Raw genomic sequence first — 13,437 nt, forward strand, 5'->3', positions numbered from 1 at the left:
GTTTATTTGTGATCCGAATAATAAACGGGTATTCAGAGAAATAATTAGATTAATTATTGGATATCTAAATTTGTTTGCCTCATTTATATACTTTATTTTATCAACGGCCTGATTTTACTCATCCTTCCATAAATAATATACAATAGTAAAGTCAAGTAATTAACTCTATTGATTATATTACTATTTAAATTATTAATTATTATTTATTATATAAAAATAATAATTAGTTACAACTAAGTTAATCTTTGATTTGAGAGGAAGGAGAAGTATTTAAGTGGTACTTTATTAATATCTTGATGTTAGAATAGTGAGTGGTATTCTATTATGGATATTATATTAGACCTTTTGAGATATTTGTTATTTCTCATTATAATATAATAAAACCTTTATTATCTAAACTTATTTTTACAATAGAATAGAAAAAAATAAGTGCATTAGAAAAAAAAGTGCATTAGCTTTGACTTAGTAGGTTTTATGATAAAAATGTCAAATAGAGAGTGAAGAGATTTAATATTAAAATAAATTACCAATGATACTCAATATGCCGACTGTAATAGATCCAACCAAACACAGACAAACCAAGCAATATTACCTTTCAATTCAAAACATTAAACTGAAACCTCACCAATATTAAATTTTAAGAACCTAACAAAAATACCGCTAGCGTGTAAAAGCATCAACTTAACTCACACCCAATATACTCTCCAATTTTATTTTTCCATGATGAAAACACCTAACTTGTACTCCACTTTCTCTTTTAAATTTTTGTAAATACTAAAATTGGGATAGTAGAAAAGTATACGCATAAAAATATAAAATTGCATAAAAATATAACATTAGGTTTATTTGTGATCCGAATAATAAATGGGAATTCAGATAAATAATTAGATTAATTATTGGATATCTAAATTTGTTTGTCTCATAAATATACTTTATTTTATCAACGGCTTGATTTTACTCATCGTGAGTGGTATTCTATTATGGATATTACATTAGACCTTTTGAGATGTTTTTTATTTCTCATTATAATATATTAAAACCATTATTATCTAAAATTATTTTATACAGTAGAATAGAAAAAAAAAGTTCATTAGAAAAAAATGTGCATTAGTTTTGACTTAGTAGGTTTTATGATAAAAATGTAAAATAGAGAGTGGAGAGATTTAATATTAAAAATAAATTCACCAGTTGATACTCAATATGTCGACTGTGAATAGATCCAACCAAACACAGACAACCTAAGCAGAATACCTTTCAATTCAAAACATTAAACTGAAACCTCATCAATATTAAATTTTAAGAACGTAACCAAAATACCGCTAGCGTTTAAAAGCTTCAACTTAACTCACAGCTCAAATAAACTCTCCAATTGTAATGTTTCCATGAAAACACCTAACTTTTAATCCACTTTCTCTTTTAAATTTTTTTAAATATTAAAATTGGGATAGTAGAAAAGTATACGCATAAAAATATAACATTAGGTTATTTGTGATCCGAATAATAAATGGGAATTCAGATAAATAATTAGATTAATTATTGGATATCTAAATTTGTTTGTCTCATAAATATACTTTATTTTATCAACGGCTTGATTTTACTCATCGTGAGTGGAATTCTATTATGGATATTATATTAGACCTTTTGAGATGTTTTTTATTTCTCATTATAATATAATAAAAACATTATTATCTAAACTTATTTTATATAGTAATAGAAAAAAAAGTTCATTACAAAAAAAATGTGCATTAGTTTTGACCTAGTAGGTTTTATGATAAAAATGTAAAATAGAGAGTGGAGAGATTTAATATTAAAAATAAATTCACCTGTTGATACTCAATATGTCGACTGTGAATAGATCCAACCAAACACAGACAACCTAAGCAGAATTACCTTTAATTAAAACATTAAACTGAAACCTCATCAATATTAAATTTTAAGAACGTAACCAAAATACCGCTAGCGTTTAAAAGCTTCAACTTAACTCACAGCCCAAATAAACACTCCAATTGTAATGTTTCCATGAAAACACCTAACTTGTAATCCACTTTCTCTTTTAAATTTTTGTAAATATTAAAATTGGGATAATAGAAAAATATACACATAAAAATATAACATTGGGTTTATTTGTGATCCGAATAATAAAGGGTATTCAGAGAAATAATTAGATTAATTATTGGATATCTAAATTTGTTTGCCTCATTTATATACTTTATTTTATCAACGGCCTGATTTTACTCATCCTTCCATAAATAATATACAATAGTAAAGTCAAGTAATTAACTCTATTTATTATTTTACTATTTAAATTATTAATTATTATTTATTATATAAAAATAATAATTAGTTACAACTAAGTTAATCTTTGATTTGAGAGGAAGGAGAAGTATTTAAGTGGTACTTTATTAATATTGATGTTAGAATAGTGAGTGGTATTCTATTATGGATATTATATTAGAGCTTTTGAGATATTTGTTATTTCTCATTATAATATAATAAAACCTTTATTATCTAAACTTATTTTATACAATAGAATAGAAAAAAATAAGTGCATTAGAAAAAAAAACGTGCATTAGCTTTGACTTAGTAGGTTTTATGATAAAAATGTCAAATAGAGAGTGAAGAGATTTAATATTAAAAATAAATTTACCAATTGATACTCAATATGCCGACTGTTAATAGATCCAACCAAACACAGACAACCTAAGCAATATTACCTTTCAATTCAAAACATTAAACTGAAACCTCACCAATATTAAATTTTAAGAACCTAACAAAAATACCGCTAGCGTGTAAAAGCATCAACTTAACTCACAACCCAAATATACTCTCCAATTTTATTGTTTCCATGAAAACACCTAACTTGTACTCCACTTTCTCTTTTAAATTTTTGTAAATACTAAAATTGGGATAGTAGAAAAGTATACGCATAAAAATATAAAATTGCATAAAAATATAACATTAGGTTATTTGTGATCCGAATAATAACGGGAATTCAGATAAATAATTAGATTAATTATTGGATATCTAAATTTGTTTGTCTCATAAATATACTTATTTTATCAACGGCTTGATTTTACTCATCGTGAGTGGTATTCTATTATGGATATTACATTAGACCTTTTGAGATGTTTTTTATTTCTCATTATAATATATTAAACCATTATTATCTAAAATTATTTTATACAGTAGAATAGAAAAAAAAAGTTCATTAGAAAAAAATGTGCATTAGTTTTGACTTAGTAGGTTTTATGATAAAAATGTAAAATAGAGAGTGGGAGATTTAATATTAAAAATAAATTCACCAGTGATACTCAATATGTCGACTGTGAATAGATCCAACCAAACACAGACAACCTAAGCAAATTACCTTTCAATTCAAAACATTAAACTGAAACCTCATCAATATTAAATTTTAAGAACGTAACCAAAATACCGCTAGCGTTTAAAAGCTTCAACTTAACTCACAGCTCAAATAAACTCTCCAATTGTAATGTTTCCATGAAAACACCTAACTTTTAATCCACTTTCTCTTTTAAATTTTTTAAATATTAAAAATTGGGATAGTAGAAAAGTATACGCATAAAAATATAACATTAGGTTTATTTGTGATCCGAATAATAAATGGGAATTCAGATAAATAATTAGATTAATTATTGGATATCTAAATTTGTTTGTCTCATAAATATACTTTATTTTATCAACGGCTTGATTTTACTCATCGTGAGTGGAATTCTATTATGGATATTATATTAGACCTTTTGAGATGTTTTTTATTTCTCATTATAATATAATAAAACCATTATTATCTAAACTTATTTTATATAGTAGAATAGAAAAAAAAGTTCATTAGAAAAAAATGTGCATTAGTTTTGACCTAGTAGGTTTTATGATAAAAATGTAAAATAGAGAGTGGAGAGATTTAATATTAAAAATAAATTCACCTGTTGATACTCAATATGTCGACTGTGAATAGATCCAACCAAACACAGACAACCTAAGCAGAATTACCTTTTAATTAAAAACATTAAACTGAAACCTCATCAATATTAAATTTTAAGAACGTAACCAAAATACCGCTAGCGTTTAAAAGCTTCAACTTAACTCATAGCCCAAATAAACACTCCAATTGTAATGTTTCCATGAAAACACCTAACTTGTAATCCACTTTCTCTTTTAAATTTTTTTAAATATTAAAATTGGGATAGTAGAAAAGTATACGCATAAAAATATAACATTAGGTTTATTTGTGATCCGAACAATAAACGGGTATTCAGAGAAATAATTAGATTAATTATTGGATATCTAAATTTTTTTGTCTCATATATATACTTTATTTTATCAAGGGCCTGATTTTACTCATCCTTTCATAAATAATATACAATAGTAAAGTCAAGTAATTAATTCTATTGATTATATTCTTTTTAAATTATTAATTATTATTTATTATATAAAAATAATAATTAGTTACAACTAAGTTAATCTTTGATTTGAGAGGAAGGAGAAGTATTTAAGTGGTACTTTATTAATATCTTGATGTTAGAATAGTGAGTGGTATTCTATTGTGGATATTATATTAGACCTTTTGAGATATTGTTATTTCTCATTATAATATAATAAAACCTTTATTATCTAAACTTATTTTTATAATAGAATAGAAAAAAACTAAGTGCATTAGAAAAAAAATGTGCATTAGTTTTGACTTAGTATGTTTTATGATAAAAATGTCAAATAGAGAGTGGAGAGATTTAATATTAAAAATAAATTACCAATGATACTCAATATGCCGACTGTGAATAGATCCAACCAAACACAGACAACCTAAGCAATATTACCTTTCAATTCAAAACATTAAACTGAAACCTCACCAATATTAAATTTTAAGAACCTAACAAAAATACCGCTAGCGTGTAAAAGCATCAACTTAACTCACAACCCAAATATACTCTCCAATTTTATTGTTTCCATGAAAACACCTAACTTGTACTCCACTTTCTCTTTTAAATTTTTGTAAATACTAAAATTGGGATAGTAGAAAAGTATACGCATAAAAATATAAAATTGCATAAAAATATAACATTAGGTTTATTTGTGATCCGAATAATAAACGGGAATTCAGATAAATAATTAGATTAATTATTGGATATCTAAATTTGTTTGTCTCATAAATATACTTTATTTTATCAACGGCTTGATTTTACTCATCGTGAGTGGTATTCTATTATGGATATTACATTAGACCTTTTGAGATGTTTTTTATTTCTCATTATAATATATTAAAACCATTATTATCTAAAATTATTTTATACAGTAGAATAGAAAAAAAAAGTTCATTAGAAAAAAATGTGCATTAGTTTTGACTTAGTAGGTTTTATGATAAAAATGTAAAATAGAGAGTGGAGAGATTTAATATTAAAAATAAATTCACCAGTTGATACTCAATATGTCGACTGTGAATAGATCCAACCAAACACAGACAACCTAAGCAGAATTACCTTTCAATTCAAAACATTAAACTGAAACCTCATCAAGATTAAATTTTAAGAACGTAACCAAAATACCGCTAGCGTTTAAAAGCTTCAACTTAACTCACAACTCAAATAAACTCTCCAATTGTAATGTTTCCATGAAAACACCTAACTTTTAATCCACTTTCTCTTTTAAATTTTTTTAAATATTAAAATTGGGATAGTAGAAAAGTATACGCATAAAAATATAACATTAGGTTTATTTGTGATCCGAATAATAAATGGGAATTCAGATAAATAATTAGATTAATTATTGGATATCTAAATTTGTTTGTCTCATAAATATACTTTATTTTATCAACGGCTTGATTTTACTCATCGTGAGTGGAATTCTATTATGGATATTATATTAGACCTTTTGAGATGTTTTTTATTTCTCATTATAATATAATAAAACCATTATTATCTAAACTTATTTTATATAGTAGAATAGAAAAAAAAGTTCATTAGAAAAAAATGTGCATTAGTTTTGACCTAGTAGGTTTTATGATAAAAATGTAAAATAGAGAGTGGAGAGATTTAATATTAAAAATAAATTCACCTGTTGATACTCAATATGTCGACTGTGAATAGATCCAACCAAACACAGACAACCTAAGCAGAATTACCTTTTAATTAAAAACATTAAACTGAAACCTCATCAATATTAAATTTTAAGAACGTAACCAAAATACCGCTAGCGTTTAAAAGCTTCAACTTAACTCACAGCCCAAATAAACACTCCAATTGTAATGTTTCCATGAAAACACCTAACTTGTAATCCACTTTCTCTTTTAAATTTTTTTAAATATTAAAATTGGGATAGTAGAAAAGTATACGCATAAAAATATAACATTAGGTTTATTTGTGATCCGAACAATAAACGGGTATTCAGAGAAATAATTAGATTAATTATTGGATATCTAAATTTTTTTGTCTCATATATATACTTTATTTTATCAACGGCCTGATTTTACTCATCCTTTCATAAATAATATACAATAGTAAAGTCAAGTAATTAATTCTATTGATTATATTTCTTTTTAAATTATTAATTATTATTTATTATATAAAAATAATAATTAGTTACAACTAAGTTAATCTTTGATTTGAGAGGAAGGAGAAGTATTTAAGTGGTACTTTATTAATATCTTGATGTTAGAATAGTGAGTGGTATTCTATTATGGATATTATATTAGACCTTTTGAGATATTTGTTATTTCTCATTATAATATAATAAAACCTTTATTATCTAAACTTATTTTATATAATAGAATAGAAAAAACTAAGTGCATTAGAAAAAAAATGTGCATTAGTTTTGACTTAGTATGTTTTATGATAAAAATGTCAAATAGAGAGTGGAGAGATTTAATATTAAAAATAAATTTACCAATTGATACTCAATATGCCGACTGTGAATAGATCCAACCAAACACAGACAACCTAAGCAATATTACCTTTCAATTCAAAACATTAAACTGAAACCTCACCAATATTAAATTTTAAGAACCTAACTAAAATACCGCTAGCGTTTCAAAGCTTCAACTTAACTCACAACCCAAATATACTCTCCAATTTTATTGTTTCCATGAAAACACATAAACTTGTACTCCACTTTCTCTTTTAAATTTTTGTAAATATTAAAATTGGGATAGTAGAAAAGTATACGCATAAAAATATAAAATTGCATAAAAATATAACATTAGGTTTATTTGTGATCCGAATAATAAACGGGTATTCAGATAAATAAGTAGATTAATTATTGGATATCTAAATTTGTTTGTCTCATAAATATACTTTATTTTATCAACGGCTTGATTTTACTCATCGTGAGTGGTATTCTATTATGGATATTATATTAGACCTTTTGAGATCTTTGTTATTTCTCATTATAATATAATAAAACCTTTATTATCTAAACTTATTTTATACATTAGAATAGAAAAAAAAAAGTGCATTAGAAAAAAATGTGCATTAGTTTTGACTTAGTAGGTTTTATGATAAAAATGTCAAATAGAGAGTGGAGAGATTTAATATTAAAAATAAATTTACCAATTGATACTTAATATGCCGACTGTGAATAGATCCAACCAAACACAGACAACCTAAGCAATATTACCTTTCAATTGAAAACATTAAACTGAAACCTCACCAATATTAAATTTTAAGAACGTAAAAAAAATACCGCTAGCATTTAAAAGCTTCAACTTAACTCACAGCCCAAATAAACTCTCCAATTTTAATGTTTCCATGAAAACACCTAACTTGTACTCCACTTTCTCTTTTAAATTTTTGTAAATAATAAAATTGGGATAGTAGAAAAGTATACGCATAAAAATATAACATTAAGTTTATTTGTGATCCGAATAATAAACGGGTATTCAGAGAAATAATTAGACTAATTATTGGATATCTAAATTTGTTTGTCTCGTATATAAACTTTATTTTATCAACGCCCTGATTTGACTCATCCTTTCATAAATAATATACAATAGTAAAGTCAAGTAATTAATTCTATTGATTATATTACTTTTTAAATTATTAATTATTATTTATTATATAAAAATCATAATTAGTTACAACTAAGTTAATCTTTGATTTGAGAGGAAGGAGAAGTATTTAAGTGACACTTTATTAATATCTTGATGTTAGAATAGTGAGTGGTATACTATTATGGATATCATATTAGACCTTTTGAGATCTTTGTTATTTCTCATTATAATATAATAAAACCTTTATTATCTGAACTTATTTTATACATTAGAATAGAAAGAAAAAAAAGTGCATTAGAAAAAAAATGTGCATTAGTTTTGACTTAGTAGGTTTTATGATAAAAATGTCAAATAGAGAGTGGAGAGATTTAATATTAAAAATAAATTTACCAATTGATACTCAATATGCCGACTGTTAATAGATCCAACCAAACACAGACAACCTAAGCAATATTACCTTTCAATTCAAAACATTAAACTGAAACCTCACCAATATTAAATTTTAAGAACGTAACAAAAATACCGCTAGCGTTTAAAAGCTTCAACTTAACTCACAGCCCAAATAAACTCTCCAATTTTAATGTTTCCATGAAAACACCTAACTTGTACTCCACTTTCTCTTTTAAATTTTTGTAAATATTAAAATTGGGATAATAGAAAAATATACGCATAAAAATATAACATTGGGTTTATTTGTGATCCGAATAATAAACGGGTATTCAGAGAAATAATTAGATTGTATATTGGATATCTAAATTTGTTTGCCTCATTTATATATTTTATTTTATCATGGTCTGATTTTACTCATCCTTCCATAAATAATATACAATAGTAAAGTCAAGTAATTAACTCTATTGATTATATTACTATTTAAATTATTAATTATTATTTATTATATAAAAATAATAATTAGTTACAACTAAGTTAATCTTTGATTTGAGAGGAAGGAGAAGTATTTAAGTGGTACTTTATTAATATCTTGATGTTAGAATAGTGAGTGGTATTCTATTATGGATATTATATTAGACCTTTTGAGATATTTGTTATTTCTCATTATAATATAATAAAACATTTATTATTTAAACTTATTTTATACAATAGAATAGAAAAAAACAAGTGCATTAGAAAAAAAAACGTGCATTAGCTTTGACTTAGTAGGTTTTATGATAAAAATGTCAAATAGAGAGTGGAGAGATTTAATATTAAAAATAAATTTACCAATTGATACTCAATATGCCGACTGTGAATAGATCCAACCAAACACAGACAACCTAAGCAATATTACCTTTCAATTCAAAATATTAAACTGAAACCTCACCAATATTAAATTTTAAGAACCTAACCAAAATACCGCTAGCGTTTAAAAGCTTCAACTTAACTCACAACCCAAATATACTCTCCAATTTTATTGTTTCCATGAAAACACCTAACTTGTACTCCACTTTCTCTTTTAAATTTTTGTAAATACTAAAATTGGGATAGTAGAAAAGTATACGCATAAAAATATAAAATTGCATAAAAATATAACATTAGGTTTATTTGTGATCCGAATAATAAACAGGAATTCAGATAAATAATTACATTAATTATTTGATATCTAAATTTGTTTGTCTCATAAATATACTTTATTTTATCAACGGCTTGATTTTACTCATCGTGAGTGGTATTCTATTATGGATATTATATTAGACCTTTTGAGATGTTTTTTATTTCTCATTATAATATAATAAAACCATTATTATCTAAACTTATTTTATACAGTAGAATAAAAAAAAATGTTCATTAGAAAAAAATGTGCATTAGTTTTGACTTAGTAGGTTTTATGATAAAAATGTAAAATAGAGAGTGGATGATTTAATATTAAAAATAAATTCACCAGTTGATACTCAATATGTCGACTGTGAATAGATCCAACCAAACACAGACAACCTAAGCAGAATTACCTTTCAATTCAAAACATTAAACTGAAACCTCACCAATATTAAATTTTAAGAACGTAACCAAAATACCGCTAGCGTTTAAAAGCTTCAACTTAACTCACAGCCCAAATAAACTCTCCAATTGTAATGTTTCCATGAAAACACCTAACTTTTACTCCACTTTCTCTTTTAAATATTAAAATTGGGATAGAAGAAAAGTATACGCATAAAAATATAACATTAGGTTTATTTGTGATCCAAACAATAAACGGGTATTCAGAGAAATAATTAGATTAATTATTGGATATCTAAATTTGTTTGTCTCATATATATACTTTATTTTATCAACGGCCTGATTTTACTCATCCTTTCATAAATAATATACAATAGTAAAGTCATGTAATTAATTCTATTGATTATATTACTTTTTAAATTATTAATTATTATTTATTATATAAAAATAATAATTAGTTACAACTAAGTTAATCTTTGATTTGAGAGGAAGGAGAAGTATTTAAGTGGTACTTTATTAATATCTTGATATTAGAATAGTGAGTGGTATTCTATTATGGATATTATATTAGACCTTTTGAGATATTTGTTATTTCTCATTATAATATAATAAAACATTTATATCTAAACTTATTTTATATAATAGAATAGAAAAAAAAACGTGCATTAGCTTTGACTTAGTAGGTTTTATGATAAAAATGTCAAATAGAGAGTGGAGAGATTTAATATTAAAAATAAATTTACCAATTGATACTCAATATGCCGACTGTGAATAGATCCAACCAAACACAGACAACCTAAGTAGAATTACTTTTCAATTCAAAACATTAAACTGAAACCTCACCAATATTAAATTTTAAGAACGTAACCAAAATACCGCTAGCGTTTAAAAGCTTCAACTTAACTCACAGCCCAAATAAACTCTCCAATTGTAATGTTTCCATGAAAACACCTAACTTTTACTCCGCTTTCTCTTTAAAAAAAATTTAAATATTAAAATTGGGATAGTAGAAAAGTATACGCATAAAAATATAACATTAGGTTTATTTGTGATCCGAACAATAAACGGGTATTCAGAGAAATAATTAGATTAATTATTGGATATCTAAATTTGTTTGTCTCATATATATACTTTATTTTATCAACGGCCTGATTTTACTCATCCTTTCATAAATAATATACAATAGTAAAGTCAAGTAATTAATTCTATTGATTATATTACTTTTTAAATTATTAATTATTATTTATTATATAAAAATAATAATTAGTTACAACTAAGTTAATCTTTGATTTGAGAGGAAGGAGAAGTATTTAAGTGGTACTTTATTAATATCTTGATGTTAGAATAGTGAGTGGTATTCTATTATGGATATTATATTAGACCTTTTGAGATATTTGTTATTTCTCATTATAATATAATAAAACATTTATATCTAAACTTATTTTATACAATAGAATAGAAAAAAATAAGTGAATTAGAAAAAAAAAACGTGCATTAGCTTTGACTTAGTAGGTTTTATGATAAAAAGGTCAAATAGAGAGTGGAGAGATTTAATATTAAAAATAAATTTACCAATTGATACTCAATATGCCGACTGTGAATAGATCCAACCAAACACAGACAACCTAAGCAATATTACCTTTCAATTCAAAACATTAAACTGAAACCTCACCAATATTAAATTTTAAGAACGTAACCAAAATACCGCTAGCGTTTAAAAGCTTCAACTTAACTCACAGCCCAAATAAACTCTCCAATTGTAATGTTTCCATGAAAACACCTAACTTTTACTCCGCTTTCTCTTTTAAATATTTGTAAATATTAAAATTGGGATAGTAGAAAAGTATACGCATAAAAATATAACATTAGATTTATTTGTGATCCGAATAATAAACGGGTATTCAGAGAAATAATTAGATTAATTATTGGATATCTAAATTTGTTTGTCTCGTATATAAACTTTATTTTATCAACGCCCTGATTTTACTCATCCTTTCATAAATAATATACAATAGTAAAGTCAAGTAATTAATTCTATTGATTATATTACTTTTTAAATGATTAATTATTATATATTATATAAAAATCATAATTAGTTACAACTAAGTTAATCTTTGATTTGAGTGGAAGGAGAAGTATTTAAGTGACACTTTATTAATATCTTAATGTTAGAATAGTGAGTGGTATTCTATTATGGATATCATATTAGACCTTTTGAGATCTTTGTTATTTCTCATTATTATATAATAAAACTTTTATTATCTGAACTTATTTTATACATTAGAATAGAAAGAAAAAAAAGTGCATTAGAAAAAAAATGTGCATTAGTTTTGACTTAGTAGGTTTTATGATAAAAATGTCAAATAGAGAGTGGAGAGATTTAATATTAAAAATAAATTTACCAATTGATACTCAATATGCCGACTGTGAATAGATCCAACCAAACACAGACAACCTAAGCAATATTACCTTTCAATTCAAAACATTAAACTGAAACCTCACCAATATTAAATTTTAAGAACGTCACAAAAATACCGCTAGCGTTTAAAAGCTTCAACTTTACTCACAGCCCAAATAAACTCTCCAATTTAATGTTTCCATGAAAACACCTAACTTTTACTCCACTTTCTCTTTTAAATTTTTGTAAATATTAAAATTGGGATAGTAGAAAAGTATACGCATAAAAATATAACATTGGGTTTATTTGTGATCCGAATAATAAACGGGTATTCAGAGAAATAATTAGATTAATTATTGGATATCTAAATTTGTTTGTCTCGTATATAAACTTTATTTTATCAACGCCCTGATTTTACTCATCCTTTCATAAATAATATACAATAGTAAAGTCAAGTAATTAATTCTATTGATTATATTACTTTTTAAATTATTAATTATTATATATTATATAAAAATCATAATTAGTTATAACTAAGTTAATCTTTGATTTGAGAGGAAAGAGAAGTATTTAAGTGGTACTTTATTAATATCTTGATGTTAGAATAGTGAGTGGTATTCTATTATGGATATTATATTAGACCTTTTGAGATATTTGTTATTTCTCATTATAATATAATAAAACCTTTATTATCTAAACTTATTTTATACAATAGAATAGAAAAAAATAAGTGCATTAGAAAAAAAAACGTGCATTAGCTTTGACTTAGTAGGTTTTATGATAAAAATGTCAAATAGAGATGGAAGAGATTTAATATTAAAAATAAATTTACCAATTGATACTCAATATGCCGACTGTGAATAGGTCCAACCAAACCCAGACAACCTAAGCAATATTACCTTTCAATTCAAAACATTAAACTGAAACTTCACCAATATTAAATTTTAAGAACCTAACAAAAATACCGCTAGCGTGTAAAAGCATCAACTTAACTCACAACCCAAATATACTCTCCAATTTTATTGTTTCCATGAAAACACCTAACTTGTACTCCACTTTCTCTTTTAAATTTTTGTAAATACTAAAATTTGGATAGTAGAAAAGTATACGC

This window comes from Lathyrus oleraceus, chromosome 3 (assembly GCF_024323335.1).
Source record: "Lathyrus oleraceus cultivar Zhongwan6 chromosome 3, CAAS_Psat_ZW6_1.0, whole genome shotgun sequence".
Lineage (NCBI taxonomy): Eukaryota > Viridiplantae > Streptophyta > Magnoliopsida > Fabales > Fabaceae > Lathyrus > Lathyrus oleraceus.